This window comes from Tachyglossus aculeatus, chromosome X1, assembly GCF_015852505.1.
Source record: "Tachyglossus aculeatus isolate mTacAcu1 chromosome X1, mTacAcu1.pri, whole genome shotgun sequence".
In the NCBI taxonomy this organism is placed as follows: Eukaryota; Metazoa; Chordata; class Mammalia; order Monotremata; family Tachyglossidae; genus Tachyglossus; species Tachyglossus aculeatus.
The window spans coordinates 39,894,008-39,917,524 of NC_052101.1; the positions used below are offsets into that span (position 1 = coordinate 39,894,008).

General features: G+C 46.4%; 1 non-coding gene across 1 annotated transcript; it reads left to right on the plus strand.

The window, feature by feature from the left end:
- Positions 1 to 2,994: 2,994 nt before the first annotated feature.
- On the plus strand, positions 2,995 to 3,101 carry LOC119920497. Its single transcript, XR_005448239.1, has one exon. It is a non-coding gene; the product is annotated as a U6 spliceosomal RNA (small nuclear RNA).
- The last annotated feature ends 20,416 nt before the right edge of the window (positions 3,102 to 23,517 follow it).

The following is a 23,517-nucleotide window of genomic DNA, read 5'->3' on the forward strand; positions in this document are numbered from 1 at the left end:
CTGGTTGGGCCTTGCTGCTGATGTCATCTTTTTCCTAACTAAAGTGCATGGAATATAATAATGATAATAGTAGTAATAACTGTGGGATTTGTATACGCCAAGCACTCCGGAAGATTCAGGTCCATCAGATCAGGCACAGTCTCTGTCCCACATGGGGCTTACAGTGTAAGGGGGAGGGAGAACAGGTACAGATGAGGAAACCGAGGCATAGAGACATTAAGTGACTTGGCCAAGGTCATATAACAGGCAAGTGACAGAGCCAAAATTAGAACCCAGGCCTTCCGATTCCAAGTCCTGGGCTCTTTCCACTAGGCCCTGCGGCTTCTCTAGTATCCCGAGAAAGGGCAGTGTTGCGTGACGTAGAACTGGCAAGGAGTCTGGGGCAACCAGAAGCCAAAATGGCAGAAATCCATGGCAGCATCCTGGCCCTTTCCTCTCCAGTTCCCAATCCCTTCCTCTCCTTTCGGTTCCACTTGGAGTTGGGGTGGGGGTGGGGAAAGTTAGGTTTGTCCGGTGGGATTGCCATCCACCCAGCCCCCAGAAGCTCAGGGCTAGAGGTCCCAGTCTGGGGGGGAAAGGGGATGGAGGAGGGAAGGGCAGGAGGGGAGAAAGCAGCGGAAGCAGGCAAGGTTACAAAGGACAGCCCTGCCGCTGCGTTGGCGGAGGCCATCTGGGGCCTTCAGCCCTGGTGTCGCACATGCAAATCGGCTCTGCCACTGCTTTGCCTCAGCTCTCAGCACACACGGGGACCCAGTGTCTCGTTCCCCATCCCCGCCCCCCCTCCCTTCCACTCTGACAGGCGTGGAGTCTAATTAAATCAGGAGCACTAAAGCAAGGAGCGAGGTATAAATAGCAGAGGCAGAAAAGGAAAAGAGGAGAACATTTTGCCCATTTTCCCATGGGTCCAGAGTGCTTCTGGAAGTACAGCCTCCTAGATGTGGGGAGGGGTGTGGAGAAGGAGGAAGGGTCAGCAGAGTAAACCCTCTGTGCCTGGCTCCGTCCCCTTAGGCCCCTGAATTCTCCAACTGGGGCCAGAGAACCAGCCAGCTGCTCTCTCTCCCCAGGGAGCATCATGTAGCAGCTGCCAAATGACTCCCCAGAAGACTGGGGTCTTCTGGCTTCTCCCCCTGCTCCGTCTCCTCTGGGGTCTCTACTGGCAGGTTTGGCGCTGTACCCCAGGAGAGTCGCCCTGCAGCAAGAATCCTCCTTAATGCCCTCTGACTTCCTCTTAATAATAACCAATAATAATTATTATGGTACTTGTTAAATTCCTACCATGTGCCAAGCTCTGTCCTATGCCCTATTGTAGATACAAGTTAATCAGGTTGGACACAGTCCCTGTCCCCCATGGGGCTCACATTCTTAATCCCCGTTTTACAGAGGAGGTAACTGAGGCCCAGAGAAGTTAAGTGATTTGCCCAAGGTCAGACACACGTGGCACAGCTGGGATTAGAATCTGGGTCCTTCTGACTCCCGGGCCTGTGCTCTATCCACTAGGCCACACTGCTTCTCCAATGCCTCAGTTCCCTCATCTGTAAAATGGGGATTAAGACTGTGAACCTCCAGTGGGACAACCTGATCACCTTGTAACCTCCCCAGCGCTTACAACAGTGCTTTGCACATAGTAAGTGCTTAATAAATGCCATTTTTATTATTATTATTATTATCCCTCTTCCACTCCCCCCGCCTCCACCACACCCACTGGCAGGCAAAGGGGACCTTCCCTTACCCCCATTTCCCTAACCCCCTCAACACTCACATCCATTGCTGGAAACTTCAGGCGCTATCCATGCTTGCACATTTTATTTCTCTAGTGCTTTCACTTTCTTAGCTCACCTAAATTGCAGGCTCCCTGAGGGTAGTGATTTTAGCCTGAAAAGATTAGGACTGATCAGTCAGGACAAACTCCATCTCTGGGAGGACAGGTGGAAGTTTGCAAAATCACAAAGCCCGTGGATGGGGTTAACACAGAATTGTCGGCAAATCCCACACCATCAGGCCTGGGGAGACTCCCATTAGTGAAGTGCTTTGCACACAGTAAGCGCTTAATAAATATGATTGATTGAATGAGTGAATTGAAGCTTGAGGGTGATGGGCCTAGAACAAACAAGTAGAAACTCTGCTGCACTCAAAGGTGCTTTCTTGTTTTGTCGTTGTTTTGCTTTTTAAAAATGGTATTTAAGTCCTTACTATGTGCCAGGCCCTGTGTTAATTCTGTGGTAATTCTGAAATACCGTGCTCTCCCGAGCACTTAGTACAGTGCTCTGCACATAATAAGCACTCAATATATACGATTGATTGATCAATCCAGGTCCTTTGCTCTTTTCATTAGGCCATGCTGCTTCTCAGTTTATAATAGGTTTCTATATTTAGTTACTGACTTCTTTCTGACATTTATTTGTTAAGCACTTGCAATGTGTGAAGGCCAGGGTGCGAAGCCCAAAGGCTTTAAGGTGACAGCTGAAAATGGGAAACCAAAAGCGAGGAAGCCAAAGGAAATATTTATGGATATATCATATCCATATATCACTATAGTCAAACGACTATCATATCATATCATATCCATATATCACTATAGTCAAACGAGTCTCCAACAATATGACATTCTGGCTGAAGAGCAGTGTGACCTAGTAGAAAGCAAATGGGCCTGGGAATCAGAGGACCTAGGTTCTAATTCCAGCTCGGTCAATTGCCTGCTGTGAGACCTTGGACAAGTCACTTCACTTCTCTGGGTCTCAGTTACCTCACCTGTAAAATGGGGATTAAGACTGTGAGTCCCATGTGGGACAGGGACTCTGCCCAACCCAATTAGCTTGTATCTACCCCAGAGCTGAGTCCAGTGCCTGCTTAAGCACTTAACAAATACCATTTTTTTTAAAAAGATTCTCAATACATGTTCTCCCTCTTCTTTAGACTGTGGGCCCCACATTGGGACAGGGATTGTGTCCAACCTATTTAACTTGTATGCTTAGAACAGTGCTTGACACATAGTAAGCGCTCGCTTCGGCAGCACATACACTAAAATTGGAACGATACAGAGAAGATTAGCATGTCCCCTGCGCAAGGATGACACACAAATTTGTGAAGCGTTCCTCTAGACTGTGAGCCCACCGTTGGGTAGGGACCGTCTCTATATGTTGCCAACTTGTACTTCCCAAGCGCTTAGTACAGTGCTCTGCACACAGTAAGCGCTCAATAAATACGATTGATTGATTAACAAATACCCTTGCAAAAAAATCAATACCTAAACTAAAACCCCCTGGGGAGACAACTACCACAGAAAGAGTAATAATAATAATCCCCGTTTTACAGATGAGGTAAAATGTGGTATTTTACAGATTTGTTAAGCATTTATTATGCGCCAAGCACTGTACTAAGCACTGGGGTAGATGCAAGCTAATCGGGTTGGACGCAGTCCCTGTCCCACATAGGGCTCACATTCTTAATCCCCATTTATGGAGGAGGTAGCTAAGGCCCAAGCAGAAAGAGTAATAATAATAATCCCCGTTTTACAGATGAGGTAAAATGTGGTATTTTACAGATTTGTTAAGCATTTATTATGCGCCAAGCACTGTACTAAGCACTGGGGTAGATGCAAGCTAATCGGGTTGGACGCAGTCCCTGTCCCACATAGGGCTCACATTCTTAATCCCCCTTTATGGAGGAGGTAGCTAAGGCCCAAGCAGAAAGAGTAATAATAATAATCCCCATTTTACAGATGAGGTAAAATGTGGTATTTTACAGATTTGTTACGCATTTATTATGAGCCAAGCACTGTACTAAGCACTGGGGTAGATGCAAGCTAATCGAGCCCTGTCCCACATAGGGCTCACATTCTTAATCCCCCTTTATGGAGGAGGTAGCTAAGGCCCGAAAAGTGACTTGCCCAAGATCACATGGCAGACAAGTGGCGGAGCTGGGATTAGAACCCAGGTCCTCCTGACTCCCACGTGGGTGCGCGGAAATCAGGAAAGGAGCAGGAGCTTCCGAAGGATCGTGAATCAAAGAGACAAAAGGCAAAAACAGAGCCGGCCAAGCAAACATGGCCGCCCAACAAAGGACGGTCTTTGTGCGGCTACCGGGCGGTCAGGGGCCGCGAGGTCTCGCATTGTCCTTTTCAGTCTCACACGCAACGGAGTCCAACGTCACCGTCCGGGCCAGCGCCTCTGAGTACGGAGGACGGCTACGGAGAGACAGCTGTACATTTTGTTTTCAAAGACGATGCCTTGGTGGGGATATTTATGCCCACACAAGCGGGTGCGGCCGAAAAGATTAATGAGGGACTGACACTCTGTTCCACACCGCCTGTGAACGGCTTTTCCCCCGCACCCTGTCGCACTTGTTGCCGGTGGGGCCTGCCCCTATTTTAGCTCTTGAGATGATGATCCTCTTGACGTTCCTTTTTTTAAAAAGAGCCTTTTTGTTCCTTATCGCTCCGCACCTAGCTAGGCGTTGTTTCCCCATGGTCCAACCTGCCCAGTGTTCTTCGCTCTGTTGTTCAGCAGCTGCTTGATTATTCTGTTATTATTCATTCCCCTCACCCATCCCGCCCGGCGAAGCTGTTTATAGCAAGCATCTTCTCAATGCCGGTGAACCGAGGGGGTTCCAGGAACTGGCTGCTTGCTCTCTTATCTTGCCATTTGATATAAATCACGGATCTATTCTAGAAGTCGGATGCTGCGTCTGTGGTAAATTTTTTGTTGTTATTTTTTTTAATTGTATTTATTAAGGTCTTGCTACAGAGAGAAGCAGCGCGGCTCAGTGGAAAGAGCCCGGGCTTTGGAGTCAGAGGTCAGGGGTTCAAATCCCGGCTCTGCCAATTGTCAGCTGTGTGACTTTGGGCCAGTCACTTCACTTCTCTGGGCCTCAGTTACCTCATCTGTAAAACGGGGATTAAGACTGTGAGCCCCCCGTGGGACAACCTGATCACCTTGTAACCTCCCCAGTGCTTAGAACAGTGCTTTGTGCATAGTAATTGCTTAATAAATGCCATTATTATTATTATTATTACATACCAGGCACTGTACTAAGTGCTGAGGTAGATACAATCTAATAACAATAATAATAATAATGATGGCATTTATTAAGTGCTTGCTACATGCAAAGCACTGTTCTAAGCACTGGGGAGGTTACAAGGCGATCAGGTTGTCCCACGGGGGGCTCACAGTCTTAATTCCCACTTTACAGATGAGGTAACAGAGGCACGGAGAAGTGAAGTGACTTGCCCAAAGTCCCACAGCTGACAATTAGCGGAGCCGGGATTTGAACCCTAATCAGGTTGGACACAATCCATGTCCCACATGGGGCTCACAGGCTTAATCCCCATTTTATAGATGAAGTAATTGAGGCACAGAGAAGTGTCTTGCCCCAGGTCACAATGTAAAGAAGTGGAGGAGCCGGGATTAGAACCCAGGTCCTTCTCACTTCCAGGCCCGTGCTCTATCCTCTAGGCCACGCTGCTTCTCTTTCGTTATAAAGCATAGCCTTGAAGGAACTGCTCTAGACGTTAGATGCTGTGTCTGTGGTAAATCTATTTTGTTTTGTTTTTTTGTGGTATTTGTTCAGGGTTTATTCTGTGTCCGGCACTCTACTAGGCACTGGGGTAGATATAAACTAATCAGATTGGACACGGTCCCTGACCCACATGGGGTTCACAGTCTTAATCCCCAGTTAGATGAGGAAACTGAGGCACAGAGAAGTGAAGTGACTTACCCAATCCTGGGGGATCCAGGATTAGAACCCAGGTCCTCTGACTCCCAGCCTATGCTCTTTCCACTAGGCCATACCCTAGTCAGAGAGACGGTTAGACACTGGCTTAGCGGAAAGAGCCCGGGCTTGGAAGTCAGAGGTCATGGGTTCTAAGCTCGACTCCGCCACTGGTCAGCTGTGTGACTTTGGGCAAGTCACTTCACTTCTCTGTGCCTCAGTGACCTCATCTGTAAAATGGGGATTAAGACTGTGAGCCCCACGTGGGACGACCTGATTGCCTTGTATCTACCCCAGTGCTTAGAACAGTGTTTGGCACATAGTAAGCACTTAACAAGTACTATTATTATTATTATTTGTTCTATAAATGTTCAGTTTGACATGACGTTTGACGACCTTCTGTCTCCACACTGTGAATCTTCAGTGCCTGCTGTTGTGGGTGTGGGGTTTTAATGGCATTTGTTAAGTGCGTTCTATGTGCCAGGCACTGTACTAAGTGCTGGGATATATAAAGGCTTAATTAGAATGGACACAGTACCTCTCCCACATGGGGCTCACACTCTTAATCTTCATTTTACAGGTGATACAACAGAGGTACAGAGAAGTGAAGTGACTTGCTCAAGGTCGCACAGCAGGCAAGTGGCGGAGCCAGGATTAGAACCCTGTTCCTCTGACTCTCAGGTGTGAGCTCTATCCACTAGGCCATGCTGCTTCTCACTCGGCCAGGCTGCTTCTTGATCTGCTTTTTTTGCTTCTTTTATCTTTGATGGCACCATGGAAGTGCACACTGCTCAAGGTCGCAGAATTCAAATTCATTGACAGCATTCACTTTTACTTGCACATGGAAGCAGCGTGGCTCAGTGGAAAGAGCCCGGGCTTGGGAGCCAGAGGCCGTGGGTTCAAATCCCTGCTCCGCCACTTAGCTCTGTGACTTTGGGCAAGTCACTTCACTTCTCTGGGCCTCAGTTCCCTCATCTGTAAAATGGGGATTAAGACTGTGAGCCCCGCCGTGGGACAACCTGATCACCTTGTAACCTCCCCAGTGCTTAGAACAGTGCTTTGCACATAGTAAGAGCTTAATAAATGCCATTATTATTATTATTGTGTCATCAGTGGAAATCTTTGGTTGTGTATAGGCTGGTGTCTAATCTCAGGCTTCTTCAGTTGTGGAACATTTTGCCGATTGTACCAGGAGATTCATAATCATTTTCAAGTCTCCTCTAGATTATAAGATTCTTGTATGGAGGGAATGTGTCGGTCAACTCTGTTGTACTGTCCCAAGGGCTCTGAACAGTGCTCTGCACACAGTAAGCGCTCAGTACATACCATTGATTGATTCTTCTGGAGCTCAGATTGATTCTTATGGGATCAGAGAACCTAGGTTCTAAACTCTGCCACTGTCCTGCTGTGTTACCTTGGATAAATTCCTTAATCCCTCTGTACCTCAGTTTCCTCATCTGTAAAATAGGGATAATAACACCCGACTTTCCCATCCTCACAGGGCAGTTATGAAGGCAAAAATGAGGTAACGAGAAAGATCTTCAGAAATCGAAAATGCTCTACAAGCTGGGCTCGACTAGAGATGTTTCAAGTTGTGATGAACAGCATGTATGACATTTCTAAATTTATACCCTGTGTACGCTTTACCGCTCATCGGTTTTGACTCTATAGAAGCCTCTTTTATGGCTCTAGCTTTGGAGTTGCAGGAAGTGGTGGGGAGAGGAGTCCATATGCCATAGGGAAATGGGGACACCATTTTAAAAACTGCAATGGGATGGAGGAAACAGGGAAAATTTTAAAGAGCACGGAAGATGGAGTAGGATTGGTTAGGGGGAGGAGAGGTTGTGAGGTCATCGGAGAGGGTGAACAAGCCCATTTTACTTCAAATGAAGGTAAAAATTGGCTGCTCTATTGTGGATCCTCACTGACTCTATATCAATATATTAATGGAGCACTATTACTCATCTAAATGGTTGAGAACATATTTCTGGGTAATTTGGGTACAAATCGGCTGTCCCATTTTGGTTCAGGAAAAAATCCCCCCGTTTAAAATATCGTTCCTAAGATAAAATTAGTTCTGAGGTACCAACATTTTCCCAAAACACAGTTTTCTGGAATCAGCGGGGTAGAAGCCCAAGTACTGTCCGTATAAAACTTGAGGTCTCATTATAAGAGTTCTCACAGGGCACAGCGAACAAGGCATTCATCGCCTTGGTGACTGATTCCAGGATTTCTCAGGTTACGTGTAACCTGATGAATTGCATAAGCAGGTCCTGGCTAGACCAGAACATCCCAACCAGTCTCTGAAAGTAACCTGGTTGATGCTGTGGCTACAGAATCACAGGATAGCTAGAACCAGCGTGACCTAATGGTTAGAGAACAGGCCTGGGAGACAGAGGGCCTGGGTTCTAATCACAGCTCTGCCACTTGATTATTGTGTGACCTTGAGCGAGTCATTTTACTTCTCTGCGCCTCAGTTATCACATGCCCTATCCACCAGGCCACATTGCAGATGTAAACTAGGGATAAAATACATGTTATCCTTTCCTCATAGACTCTGAGACCCATATGGGACAAGGACTGTGTCTAATCTGTTCTACCTCAGCGCTTAGAATAGCGCTTTGCACACAGTAAGCACTTGGCGAATATCAGAATTATTCTTATGAGAATACATAAGATGTTCATTAGCATTTGTGAAATGCCCGAACATCCTATCTATGCCTGTACTATTGGGGAGTGTCAATATTTGGGAATTAATCCCAGTAGGATTTTCTTGGCTACAAACCCTCCTCTATCTGACCCTGACCACTATTCTGATTCTGGCTTTTCCAGAATCACCTTTCCCGCCTAAGGAATGTTCTGAGATTTTTAAAAATCAGGGAGGATAACAATAATAATAATAATTATGATTTTTTGTAAAGTGCTTTCTGTGGGCCAAGCACTGTGCTAAGCACCGGGGTAGTTATAAGATAATCGGGTTCCACATGGGACTCACAGTCTAAGTCGGAGGGAAAACAGGTATTTAATCCCCATTTTCAGATGAGGGAACTGAGGCATAGAGAAGTTAAGTGACTTGGTCAAGGTCACAGAGTAGGTATGTGATGGTTCTGGGATTAGCACCTAGATCCTTCGACTCCCAGGCTTGTCCGTACTCTTTGACTGTGTCTGCGCTGCTTTTCCAAGGCTGCTTAAGCGCTCGATAAATACGATTGAATGAATGAATGAATGAATTCAGCCCGGTGAGCCACCTCACCTCTCCCCTCCTGTCCTGTCCTCTCCTATCCAGTCAATCATATCTATTGAGCACTTACTGTGTGCAGAGCACTGTACTAAGCACTTGGGAGAATACAGTATAAATATAACAGACACATTCCCTCCCCACAATAAGATTACAATCCAGAAGGGGTGAGAGTCTTCTCCTCTCCCCCCATTCTTTCCCTCCCCTTCTTTCATCTCTCCTCTCCCTCTCTCTCATTTTTCCTTCCTTTCCCTCTTCTTCTCTCTTCTCTCCTCCTCTCCCCCATCTCCTCTTCTCTCCTCTCCTTTCTTCCCCTGCCCTTTTCTCTTTTCCCTCTGATCTTGTCTCTTCTCTGACTCATTAGCTAAGCTCAAGTAAGTACCGTTGCCTGTACCAGTGGATGTGTAATCCCCAAACCTGTCCAGCCGAAAAGATTACGTTGCATTCCACCATAAACAGGCAGGGAAGCAGCCTGGCATAGTGGATAGAGCAGGAGCTTGGGAGTCAGAGGGTCACGGGTTCTAATCCCCACACCATCTCTTGTCTGCTGTGTGACCTTGAGAAAGTCACTTCACTTCTCTGTGCCTGTTACCTAATTTGTAAAATGGGGATTGAGGCTGTGAGCCCCACGTGGGACAGGGATTGCGTCCAACCCGATTTGCTTGTATCCACCCCAGCACTTAGTAGAGTGCCTGGTACATAGTAAGTGCTTAACATATACCATTGCAATAACAACAACTGTCATTATTATTATTAATAAAAGGAAATGCATCTTGCTCCTTTAGAATTGGATGCACTGATGATGATAGGAGGTAGTCCATTCCTTTAGGAGACTAATCTGCAAATACTGTATTTATAAAAAAAAAATTTTGTGAGCCTCAATCAAACCTTAAACTTCGATGAGTTTTACCAAATGAATGGTTTTTTAATCAATGAACTAATTTCATTCAGAAGTTGGGCCTGATCAACCTAGGGCGTGAAAGGAAGGAGCAAGTTCTCATTTCAATTTCGAGGCTACGCACAAGACACAGTGTTTGTCGTGACCTGCTTTCACTGCATGGAATCATGCAGCAGAGCTCTGTTACAGGCTGGAAATAGCCGCAGCTCACTTTAATGAGATTGCTGGCTCCGAGCCCCAGCTGTTCTGCACAAGGCACTCTCTTAGCTCGCTGACCTACCAATGTGTGCGCTCCCAGTAATGAGAGAGGACCTATTTCCTAACATGGGGAAAAGCTGAAGAGCATGTGTTCACTCTGCTGAGATAGCCGTTACACCCCCTGTTCCCGGCAGTGAGGGGTGTGGGGCAAAGAGGGTGGCGGTTGGGAGAGCCAGGCTCATTTACTGGCTCCTGTTGATGATGAAAAAACCCCAAATCCTCGACAGGCATCGGGGGGTGTTGATCCACCTCCCTGGTCGGAGTCCTGGGGACCACCGTCAGGATGCTCTCAGTTTACCCACTGCGCTGGGCCTGGTGCTCGTGGCCCAGGGATCCGACCTCTTGAGGAGTCACTTGCCCACACGGGAGACTGCGGCCTTGCCTTTAAGTGATTTCTCTTTTAGGCTTTAGGCTGACCCGGGGAGGGTCCCCGATTCTCCCCGTGGAGAAGGGGGCATGAACTTGTCCCTTTTCTTCATTTCTCAGGTCCCTGATTCTCCCCCAGAGAAGGGGGGATGAACTTGGACCTTTTCTTCATTTCTTCCCTTCCTTCTATTCTCCCTCCCTCCCATTCCACCTCCGACTGGGGTCTCACTCTGGACGCCCTACCCGACTGCCCCCAAAGGAGTCTTATTCATTTCAAAGAGATCTCGATTCGTTCAATCAATCAATCAATCAATCGTATTTATTGAGCACTTACTGTGTGCAGAGCACTGTACTAAGCGCTTGGGAAGTACAAATTGGCAACACATAGAGACAGTTCCTACCCAACAGTGGGCTCACAGTCTAAAAGGGGGAGACAGAGAACAGAACCAAACATACCAACAAAATAAAATAAATAGGATAGAAATGTACAAGTAAAATAAATAAATGAATAAATAAATAGAGTAATAAATATGTACAACCATATATACATATATACAGGTGCTGTGGGGAAGGGAAGGAGGTAAGATGGGGGGATGGAGAGGGGGACGAGGGGGAGAGGAAAGATGGGGCTCAGTCTGGGAAGGCCTCCTGGAGGAGGTGAGCTCTCAGCAGGGCCTTGAAGGGAGGAAGAGAGCTAGCTTGGCGTAGGGGCAGAGGGAGGGCATTCCAGGCCCGGGGGATGACGTGGGACGGGGGTCGACGGCGGGACAGGCGAGAACGAGGTACAGTGAGGAGATTAGCGGTGGAGGAGCGGAGGTTGTGGGCTGGGCAGTAGAAGGAGAGAAGGGAGGTGAGGTTAGCGGGGGCGAGGTGATGGAGAGCCTTGAAGCCCAGGGTGAGGAGTTTCTGCCTGATGCGCAGATTGATTGGTAGCCACTGGAGATTTTTGAGGAGGGGAGTAATATGCCCAGAGCGTTTCTGGACAAAGATAATCCGGGCAGCAGCATGAAGTATAGATTGAAGTAGAGAGAGACACGAGGATGGGAGATCAGAGAGAAGGCTGGTGCAGTAGTCCAGACGGGATAGGATGAGAGCTTGAATGAGCAGGGTAGCAGTTTGGATGGAGAGGAAAGGGCGGATCTTGGCAATGTTGCGGAGCTGAGACCGGCAGGTTTTGGTGACGGCTTGGATGTGAGGGGTGAATGAGAGAGCGGAGTCGAGGATGACACCAAGGTTGCGGGCTTGTGAGACGGGAAGGATGGTAGTGCCGTCAACAGAGATGGGAAAGTCAGGGAGAGGACAAGGTTTGGGAGGGAAGACAAGGAGCTCAGTCTTCGACATGTTGAGCTTTAGGTGGCGGGCGGACATCCAGATGGAGATGTCCTGAAGGCAGGAGGAGATGCGAGCCTGGAGGGAGGGGGAGAGAGCAGGGGCAGAGATGTAGATCTGGGTGTCATCAGCGTAGAGATGATAGTTGAAGCCGTGGGAGCGAATGAGGTCACCAAGGGAGTGAGTGTAGATTGAGAACAGAAGGGGACCAAGCACTGAACCTTGGGGAACCCCCACAGTAAGAGGATGGGAGGGGGAGGAGGAGCCTGCAAAAGAGACTGAGAAAGAACGACCGGAGAGATAAGAGGAGAACCAGGAGAGGACGGAGTCTGTGAAGCCAAGGTCAGATAACGTGTTGAGGAGAAGGGGGTGGTCCACAGTGTCAAAGGCGGCTGAGAGGTCGAGGAGGATTAGGACAGAATATGAGCCGTTGGATTTGGCAAGCAGGAGGTCATCAATCAATAAATCAATTGTATTTATTGAGTGCTTACTGTGTGCAGAGCACTGTACTAAGCGCTTGGGAAGTACAAGTTTGCAACATATAGAGACAGTCCCTAGTCATATTTATCGAGCATTTATTTACGGTGGGCAGAGCTCTGTACTGAGCGCTTGATTTCAAGAGCAAATGGAAGACACTGGAGAAGGGATGGAAAGGGAAATGAGGCTGGCTCTTCCTGGCTGAAAAGGAGGAGGATGGCTACAGTTGGCTTTCCCAGAGGCTCCAAGGCCAGACTTTAGGGCCGACTGTAGCCTCCACCTTTGCGCTACCAGACACCCCCCAGAGAGATGAGAAATGTGAGACAGGCACAAACTGTAGAGTAAGCAGCGTGGCCTAGTGGAAAGGGCACAAGTTTCTAATCCTAGCTTGCCCACTTGTCTCATGTGTGACCTTAGACAAGTCACTTCACTTCCCTGTGCCTCAGTTACTAAAACTGTGAGCCCCATGCAGGACAGGGACGGCGTCCAACCCGATTCACTTGTACTCATTCATTCATTCAATCGTATTTATTGAGCGCTTACTGTGTGCAGAGCACTGTACGAAGCGCTTGGGAAGTACAAGTTGGCAACATATAGAGACCCAACAGCGGTCTCACAGTCTAGTTGGTGCTTGTATCCACCGCAGAGCTTAGTACAGTAAGCACTTAACAAATACCACACTTATTATTATTAGGTAAACCAGGGGGAAGTGGCAGGAAGCCTATCTGCAGGTTCTCGATATCCACGAGCTATTTCTGTTTATACACTATTGGAAACTATTTTTGTCTGTTGGTCTCCCCTTTACGATTGGGAGATCTCGGTCGCAGGGAATGTGTGCTTTTCTGCTGCAGGACTCTTCCAAGCTTTTAGACCAGTGCTCCATACCAAGTAGCCGCTCAATAAATAACCTGATTGATTCTGCTCCCATGATGATCCCATTACCGGTGCCCAGGAGGCATCATCAGCCCTGAGAGATTCGGACTGGCACTTCTGGATTCAAGCTCATGGGAAAGCTGCTTTTTTGTCCTGAGGGCTGCTATATCATTCACCCGTGCCTCGTGGGAGTCAGACGGACCTGGGTTCCAATCCTAACTCTGCACATATCTGCTGTGTGACCTTAGGCAAGTCACTTAACTTCTCTGGGCCTGTTACCTCATCTGTAAAATGGGGATTAAGAGTATAAACCCCATGTGGTTCAGGGACTGTGTACAACCTGACATGGCTTAGTTGCAAGTATTAGTAATGGCATTTTATTAAGCACTTTCTATGTGCAAATCACTGTTCTAAGCGCTGGGGCCCACGTGGGGCTCACAGTCTTAATCCCCATTTTCCAGATGAGGTAACTGAGGCCCAGAGAAGTGAAGTGACTTGCCCAAAGTCACACAGCTGACAAGTGGCAGAGCCAGGATTTGAAGCGATGATCTCTGACTCCAAAGCCCGGGCTCTTTCCACTGAGCCACGCTGCTTCGCCAAAATACCAACCAGGAAGGAGCAAGGCAATCTCTGCCCAAATCCAGTAACAACAGTAATAATAATGATGGCATTTATTAAGCGCTTTCTACGTGCAAATCACTGTTCTAAGCGCTGGGGAGTTTACAAGGTGATCAGGTTGTCCCACGGGGGGCTCACAGTCTTAATCCCCATTTTCCAGATGAGGTAACTGAGGCCCAGAGAAGTGAAGTGACTTGCCCCAAGTCACACAGCTGACAAGTGGCGGAGCCAGGATTTGAACCGATGATCTCTGACTCCAAAGCCCGGCTCTTTCCACTGAGCCACTTTTTGTCTCCCCCTCTAGACTGGAAGCTCATTGTGGACATAGTAATCAATCAATCATATTTATTGAGCGCTTACTATGTGAAGAACACTGTACTAAGCGCTTGGGAAGTACAATTGGCAACATATAGAGACAGTCCCTACCCAACATTGGGCTCACAGTCTAAAAGTAATAATAATAATAATAAAAATAATCGCTCAGTACATACGATTGGCTGACTGACTGACAGAATGCCAGTTCCATCATCATCATCATCAATCGTATTTATTGAACGCTTACGAGTTCCAGCGCTATGAACCTGGGCATGGCAAGGGCAGATCCAGAAGTTGGGGTGGAAGACGTGTGGCACCTAGCTAGGTGGTCAATAATCACCTCTTGGCCTGCTACCCTCTGGCACTAGCTTCTTGTGGGCAGGGAACGTGCCTGTTTATTATTATAGCGTACTCTCCCAAGTGCTCTGCACACAGTAAGCGCTCAATAAATACGATTGAATGAACGAACGAATATGTGCTGAGCTTTCCCAATGTTCGGGCCTGGTCTCAAACCGATGCACAGGTAGCTGGAGGGATGCTAGACTGTAGACTCGTTGTGGGCAAGGAGTGTGTCTGTCATATTATCATGTTCTATGCTCCTGAGAACTTAGCACAGTGCTCTGCACACGGTAAGCGCTCAATAAATACAATTGAATGAATGAATGAATGATAAATATGGTTGATGGATTGATTGACACTGAATTCCAACTCCGCATCCGTGGTGCCCCTCTGATAATGGTCCTGGGAATCACTTAACTTCTCTGGGCCTCAGTTACCTCATCTGAGGATGATGATGATGGGATTTATTAAGCGCTTACTATGTGCAAAGCACTGTTCTAAGCGCTGGGGAGGTTACAAGGTAATCAAGTTGTCCTGATTAGAAGCCACAACCTCTGACTATATATTACATATTGCTATATATTAGAACAATGCTTGACACATAGTAAATGTTTAACAAATTCCATAATTATTATTATTAAGAGCCTAACAAGTACCATAATTATTATTAACAGAGCAATTTAAGAGCCTAACAAGTACCATAATTATTATTAACAGAGCAATTTATTAATAATAATAATAATAATAATAATGACATTTATTAAGCACTTACTATGTGCAAAGCACTGTTCTAAGCACTGGGGGAGATACAAGGTGATCAAGTTGTCCCACGGGGGGCTCACAGTCTTCATCCTCATTTTACAGATGAGGGAACTGAGGCTCAGAATAGTCAAGTGACTTGCCCAAAATCACACAGCTGACAAGTGGAGAAGGCAGAATTAGAACCCACGACCTCTGACTCCAAAGCCCGCGCTCTTTCCGCTTCTCTGATGACTTTATCAATATCCTGGGGAGGAATCCAAAACATATAATATTAAAACTCTCGAAGGAATTAAGGTGGGAGGGGCCGCTTAGCTTTTGTAAGACAAAAATAGAACTGAAAGTGATGTTGGCAATGTTGAATGCTGACTACGTACCAAGCACTGTAGTAAGCGCTGAGGAAGTTCAAGATAATTCAGTCAGGCACAGTTTCAGATGGGGCTTGCTGTCCGCATGGAGGGAGAACTGGCATTGAATCCCCATTTTACAGAGGAGGAAACTGAAGCACCGAGGCGTTAAGTGACTTGCCCAAAGTCACAAACAGCCTATGTGAACCCAAGTTCACAAGGTGAGAAGAAGCATGGCTTGGTGGCTATGCCTGGGAGCCTGTATTCCAATCCACATTCTGCCACTTGCCTGCTGTGTGACCTTGGGTAAGTCACTTGACTTATCTGTGTCTTAGTTACCTCATCTGTAAATTGAGGACTAAGACTGTAATGTGAACTCAAGTTCACAAGATGAGAAGAAGCATGGCTTGGTGGCTACAGCCCATGCCTGGGAGCCTGTATTCCAATCCAAATTCTGCCACTTGCCTGCTGTGTGACCTTGGGTAAGTCACTTGACTTATCTGTGTCTTAGTTACCTCATCTGTAAATTGGGGACTAAGACTGTAAAACCCTTGTGGGACGGGGACTGTCCAACCCTATTTACTTGTAACCACCCCAGTGCTCAGTACAGAGCCTGGCACATAGAAAGGGCTTAACAAATACCATAAAAAATGTTCTCTGACTCTCAGGCCCCACAGTCATCATCATCATCATCATCATCATCATCAATCGTATTTATTGAGTGCTTACTATGTGCAGAGCACTGTACTAAGCGCTTGGGAAGTACAAATTGGCAACATATAGAGACAGTCCCTACCCAACAGTGGGCTCACAGTCTAAAAGGGGGAGACAGATAACAAAACCAAACATACTAACAAAATAAAATAAATAGAATAGATATGTACAAGTAAAATAAATAAATAAATAAATATTTATTGCACTACGCTAAACCGCTTCCCATGCGTGAACGTGGTAAATCAAAACTGGGTGAACTTCAGTAGGGACAAATGAGGGGAAATATGTGCCCACAGGGGAAAAGCCAAAAATAACAACCAGGAAGGAGCAAGGCAATCTCTGCCCAAATCCAGTAATAATAATAATAATGGCATTTATTAAGCGCTTTCTATGTGCAAAGCACTGTTCTAAGCGCTGGTGAGTTTATAAGGTAATCAGGTTGTCCCACGTGGGGCTCACAGTCTTAATCCCTATTTTACAGATGAGGTATTTCTTCTGATGACTTGACAACTGACCACATGTTTTGTTTCGTTGTCTGTCTCCCCCTTCTAGACTGCGAGCCCGTTGTTGGGTAGGGACTGTCTCTATATGTCACCACCTTGTACTTCCCAAGCGCTTAGTCCAGTGCTCTGCACACAGTAAGCGCTCAATAAATATGATTGAATGAATGAATGAATGAATGAATGAATGAAAGGTAACTGAGGCCCAGAGAAGCAGTGTGGCTCAGTGGGAAGAGCCCGGGCTTTGGAGTCGGAGGTCATGGGTTCATACCCAGGCTCCGCCAATTGTCAGCTGTGTGACTTTGGGCAAGTCACTTCACTTCTCTGTGCCTCAGTTACCCCATCTGTAAAATGGGGATTAAGACTGTGAGCCCCCCGAGGGACAACCTGATCACCTTGTAACCTCCCCAGCGCTTAGAACAGTGCTTTGCACATAGTAAGCACTTAATAAATGCCATAAAAAAAGTTAAGTGACTTGCCCTAAGCCACACAGCTGACAAGTGGCAGAGCTGGGATTTGAACCGATGATCTCTGACTCCAAAGCCTGGGCTCTTTCCACTGAGCCACGCTGCTTCCCCAGAAAGAAACAGTAGAATCAGTAGAAACAGATCTGGGGAATCAAAATTGTGGTACTGGTTAAGCATTTACTATCATCATCATCATCAATTGTATTTATTGAGCGCTTACTATGTGCAGAGCACTGTACTAAGTGCTTGGGAAGTGCAAATTGGCAACATATAGAGACAGTCCCTACCCAACAGTGGGCTCACAGTCTAAAAGGGGGAGACAGAGAACAAAACCAAACATACTAACAAAATAAAATAAATAGAATAGATATGTACAGGTAAAATAAATAAATAAATAGAGTAATAAATATGTACAAACATATATGCATATATACATATACTATATGCCAAGCACTGGTTTAAACCCTTGGGAAGATACAAGGGCTCCCTTCAAAGCCCTCCTGAGAGCTCACCTCCTCCAGGAGGCCTTTCCAGACTGACTCCTTCTTCTCCCCCTCGTCCCCCTCTCCATCCCCCCCGCCTTACCTCCTTCCCCTCCCCACAGCACCTGTATATATGTATATATGTTTGTATGCATTTATTACTCTATTTCGTTGGTACATATTTATTCTATTTATTTTATTTTGTTAATATGTTTTGTTTTGTTGTCCATCTCCCCCTTCTAGACTGTGAGCCCGCTGTTGGGTAGGGACCGTTCTCTATATGCTGGCAACTTGTACTTCCCAATTAGTACAGTGCTCTGCACAGAGGAAGTGCTCAATAAATACGATTGAATGAATACAAGATGATCAGGTCAGATATAATACCTGTCCCACACAGGGCTTCCAGGCTAAGGAGAAGAACAGGTATTGAGTCTGCATTCTACATTTGAGGCAATTTAGGCACAGAGAAGTTAAGGGACTTGCCCAAGGTCACACAGCAGGCACGTGGTGGAGACATCGTGGCTCAGTGGAAAGAGCCCGGGCTTTGGAGTCAGAGGTCATGGGTTTAAATCCTGGCTCCGCCAACTGTCAGCTGGGTGACTTTGGGCAAGTCACTTCACTTCTCTGGGCCTCAGTCGCCTCATCTGTAAAATGGGGTTAAAAGTGTGAGCCCCACATGGGACAACCTGATCACCTTGTAACCTGAACAGTGCTTTGCACATAGTAAGCACTTAACAAATACTATTATTATTATTATGAGTAGAACCTAGGTCCTCTAACTCCCAGATCTGTGCTCTTTCCACCAGGCCGGGCTGCTCGTGGTCATAAATGGACCACGAGCCGCATATGAACCAACAAAATGTGACATGCAGCAGTAATTAAGAAAAGCAGCGTGGCTTGGTGGAAAGAGCACAGGCTTGGGAGTCAGCGGTCGTACGTTCTAATCGCAGCTCCGCCACTTTGTTGTGTGACCTTGGCCAAGCCACTTAACTTCTCTGTGCCTCAGTTACCCCATCTATAAACTGGGGATGAAGACTGTGAGCCCCATGTGGGACATCTGGTTATTGTGTATCTACCCTAGTGCTTAGAACAGTGCTTGGCAATTGGTAAGCGCGTAACAAATACCGTAATTATTATCATTATTAATCCTTCTACTATAGTCTTCTCTGGCCAGACGTTAATTAGATTTTTGAGTTCAGTTTGTGTCACTTAATATTTTAAAAAAGGATTTAGAGAAACTGAAGAGGGTTCAGAGAAGGGTGAAAAAAAATTGTTAAGAGGTAGTCCAGTGAAAAGAGCACAGGATTGGGAGTCAGGAGGCCTGGGTTCTAATCCCAACTCTGCCACTAACAAAATAAAATAAATAGAATAGATATGTACAAATAATGTACAAATACAAATGTACAAGTCATTTCACTTAACTGGGCTTCCTCATCTGTAAAATGGGGGTTGTGGCTATTCTCCTTCCCGCTTAACTGTGAATCTCACACGGGACAGGTATTGGGTTGGATTTGAGTGTACTGTATCTTTTCCAGAATAGTGCTTGGCACATAGTAAGTGCTTAATGAAAAACATTATTATAAAAAACATTATTATAGTAAGTGCTTAGCAAATTTTTTTCATCACTGATTTCTAGACTTCTAGACTGTGAGCCCACTGTTGGGTAGGGACTGTCTCTATATGTTGCCAGCTTGTACTTCCCAAGCGCTTAGTACAGTGCTCTGCACACAGTAAGCGCTCAATAAATACGATTGATTGATTTTAGGTCCTATCTGGAGAAGTTTGTTTAACCTGGAGAAGAGGTTTCTAAGAAGACTGTCCCCCACTAGATTGCAAGCTTGTAGTGGGCAGAGAATATGTCTGTTTATTGTTATATTGTACTCTCCCAAGTGCTTAGCACAGTACTCTGCACACAGTAAGCGCTTAATAAATATGATTAAATATATGAATGAATGAAATGATTAAACTATCTTCATGTATATAAAGGTGAGTATGATGCTCAGTTAAAACAAACAAGAGAAAATGAACTTACAGTTCAGCAAGGAGTTAGAGGAAACAACAATCAATCAGTGGTATTTATTGAGCGCTTACCATTTGCAGAGCACTGTACTTACCTGTACAGAGAAGCAGCGTGGCTCAGTGGAAAGAGCACGGGCTTTGGAGTCAGAGGTCATGGGTTCGAATCCCAGCTCCACCACAAGTCTGCTGTGTGACCTTGGGCAAGTCACTTAACTTCTCTGAGCCTCAGTCACCTCATCTGTAAAAATGGGGATTAAGACTGGGAGCCCCACGTGGGACAACTTGATCACATTGTATTCCCTCCAGTGCTTTGCACATAGTAAGTGCTTAACAAATGCCATTATTATTATTATTATTATTATTAACACTTGGGAGAAGTCGGTATAACAGAACAAAGAAGAATTTTCTGATTATCAGGGTAATTAAATACTGGAATGGGCTGCCAAGGGAATCGTCACTAAGGGGGTCTTTAAAGAAGCAAAAGCACTTCTCTGTCCTGGATGATTTAGGCCTATTGGGAGACGGGGACTTGAAAAAGGTGACCTTCAAGTTTCCTTTTAGCTCTACGATTCTCTGAAATCACAATGCAGCCTCCTGAAGAATATCCAGACCACATCTCTTTTGAAAGCACTGCATTACATAGTTCAGACTGGAGCCCTGCCCTGTCTTGGCTCAATTTAGCCTGCTGAAACCCCGGCCAAGGCTGGGTTTGGCTTGGGAAGCTCTCTGACCCTCCCCACCCCGCCCCACAAAGATGATTCAGTCTCACCTCAAGCCTAATTCTGGTTCCCACGATGATGGTGCCGTGCCCCGTACTCACGATGGCATTTATTAGGCGCTTACTATGCGCAAAGCACTGTTCTAAGCACTTGGGAGGTTACAAGGTGATCAGGTTGAGGGGATCACGGTCTTAATCCCCATTTTACAGATGAGTGCTAGGCTGGCCAAGAGCTGATTTTCTTGGATTGTACTCTCCCAAGCACTTAGTACAGTGCTCTGAGTCAACGCTCAATCAATCAATCGTATTCATTGAGCGCTTACTGTGTGCAGAGCACTGTACTAAGCGCTTGGGAAGGACAAGTTGGCAACATATAGAGACGGTCCCTACCCAACAGTGGGCTCGCAGTCTAGAAGCGAAGGAAGAGAAGAGAAGGAGGGGGATGGGGAGAGGAGGAGAAGAGAAGAAGAGGAGGAGGCAATAACCTCCATTGATTGATTGCTTGATCAACCGCCTGCTATTGATGCCTGTCTACTTGTTTTGATTTATTGTCTGTCTCCCCCTTAATAATAATTTTGGTATTTGTTAAGCACTTACTATGTGCAAAGCACTGTTCTAAGCGCTGGGGAGGATGCAAAGCGTTCAAGTTGTCCCATGTGGGGTTCACAATCTTAATCCCCATTTTCCAGATGAGGTAGCTGAGGCCCAGAGAAGTGAAGTGATTTGCCCAAAGTCACACAGCCGGCAAGCGGCGGAGCCGGGATTTGAACCCGTGACCTCTGACTCCCAAGCCTGTGCTCTTTTCACTGAGCCACGCTGCTTCTCTACTAAACTGTGAGCCCATTGTTGGGTAGGGATTGTCTCTCTCTAATAATAATAATAATGGCATATATTAAGCGCTTACTATGTGCAAAGCATTGTTCTAAGCGCTGGGGAGATTACAAGGTGATCAGGTTGTCCCACGGTGGGGGGCTCACAATCTTAATCCCCATTTTCCAGATGAGGTAACTGAGGTCCAGAGAAGTGAAGTGACTTGCCCAAAGTCACACAGCTGACAAGTGGCAGAGCCGGCATTTGAACCCATGACCTCTGACTCCAAAGCCCAGGCTCTTTCCATGGAGCCACGCTGCTTCTCTATCTGTTGCCGAATTGTACTTTCCAAGCATTTAGTACAGTGCTCTCTGCACACAGTAAGCGCTCAATAAATACGATTGAATGAATGACTGAGAATAGGGTGGCTGGCAATGATAGGCCACAGACCCTGATCTCGAGACCCAGGCGTTGGCGTTACAAGGAGGGACGCCGTGAAACACGATGGCATCATCATCATCATCATCATCATCATCGTCAATCGTATTTATTAAGCGCTTACTATGTGCAGAGCACTGTACTAAGCGCTTGGGAAATACAAACTGGCAACACACAGAGACAGTCCCTACCCAACAGCATCAGAGGGACACTATTTTGTGGTGGAAATTCATTTGTTCTCAGAGCTTTTTTCTGAGGTGCCCTGCCCTTTCCAATCAATCAATCAATCAATCAATCAATCGTATTTATTGAGCGCTTACTATGTGCAGAGCTTGCTTCCACTTGCTTCAGGGCTGTAGTGTCTCCCCTCCTGGTCTGTGGGAACTAGGACGCATGTCCAACCTACAGAACCCATTGGAAAGAGGCATGATGGAGGGAGGCTGGAGCGTGAAATCAATCAATCAATCAATCTATCAATCAATCAATCGTATTTATTGAGTGCTTACTGTGTGCAGAGCACTGGACTAAGCGCTTGGGAAGTACAAGTTGGCAACATATACAGACAGTCCCTACCCAACAGTGGGCTACAGGGAAGCAGCGTGGCTCAGGGGAAAGAGCCTGGGATTTGGAGTCAGAGGTCATGGGTTCCAATCCCGGCTCCGCCAACTGTCAGCTGTGTGACTTTGGGCAAGTCACTGAACTTCTCTGGGCCTCAGTTCCCTCATCTGGAAAATGGGGATTAAGACTGTGAGCCCCACAGGGGACAACCTGATCACCTTGTTACCTCCCCAGTGCTTAGAACAGTGCTTTGCACATAGTAAGCGCTTAATAAATGCCATTATTATTATTATTACTACCGCTAATAACCATGATAATAATAATAATCTATGAGAAGTAGCGTGACCCAGTGGATAGTACTTGGGCCTATGAGTCAGACGAACCTGGGTTCTACTCCTGGCTCTGCCTTTTGTCTTCTGTGTGACCTTGGACAAGTCACTTCACTGCTCTGTGCCTCTGTTACCTCATCTGTACAATGGGGATTAAATCCTTCTCCCTCCCACTCAGACTGTGAACCTATGTGGGGCAGGGACAGTGTCCAACCTGATTTACTTGTGGGCAGCGAATGTATCTGTCATATTGCTGTGTTGTATTCTCCCAAGCCCTTAGTACAGTGCTCTGCACACAGTAAGCACTCAATAAATATGATTGATTGATTGATTGACTGGTTAATAATAACGATATAGTGTGGCCTAGTGAGAAGCAGCATGGCCTGTTGGATACAGCAAGGATTTATTTATTTTACTTGTACATATCTATTTATTTTGTTTTGTTAGTATGTTTGGTTTTGTTCTCTGTCTCCCCCTTTTAGACTGTGAGCCCACTGTAGGGTAGGGACTGTCTCTGTATGTTGCCAATTTGTACTTCCCAAGCGCTTAGTACAGTGCTCTGCACATAGTAAGCGCTCAATAAATACGATTGATGATGATGATGATGATCTAGGAGTCCAAAGGACCTACGTTCTAATCCTGACTCCTCCACTTGTCTGCTACGTGACCTTCGACAAGTCGTTTCACTTCTCTGTGTCGCAGCTGCCTCCTATGTAAGATACCTCATAGCAGATACCTCATAGGGGAAGCAGCGTGACTCAGTGGAAAGAGCCCGGGCTTTGGAGTCAGAGGTCATGGGTTCTAATCCCGGCTCCATCACTTATCAGCTGTGTGACTTTGGGCAAGTCACTTCACTTCTCTGGGCCTCAGTTACCTCATCTGTAAAATGGGGATGAAGACTGTGAGCCTCCCTGTGGGACAACCTGATCACCTTGTAACCTCCGCAGTGCTTAGAACAG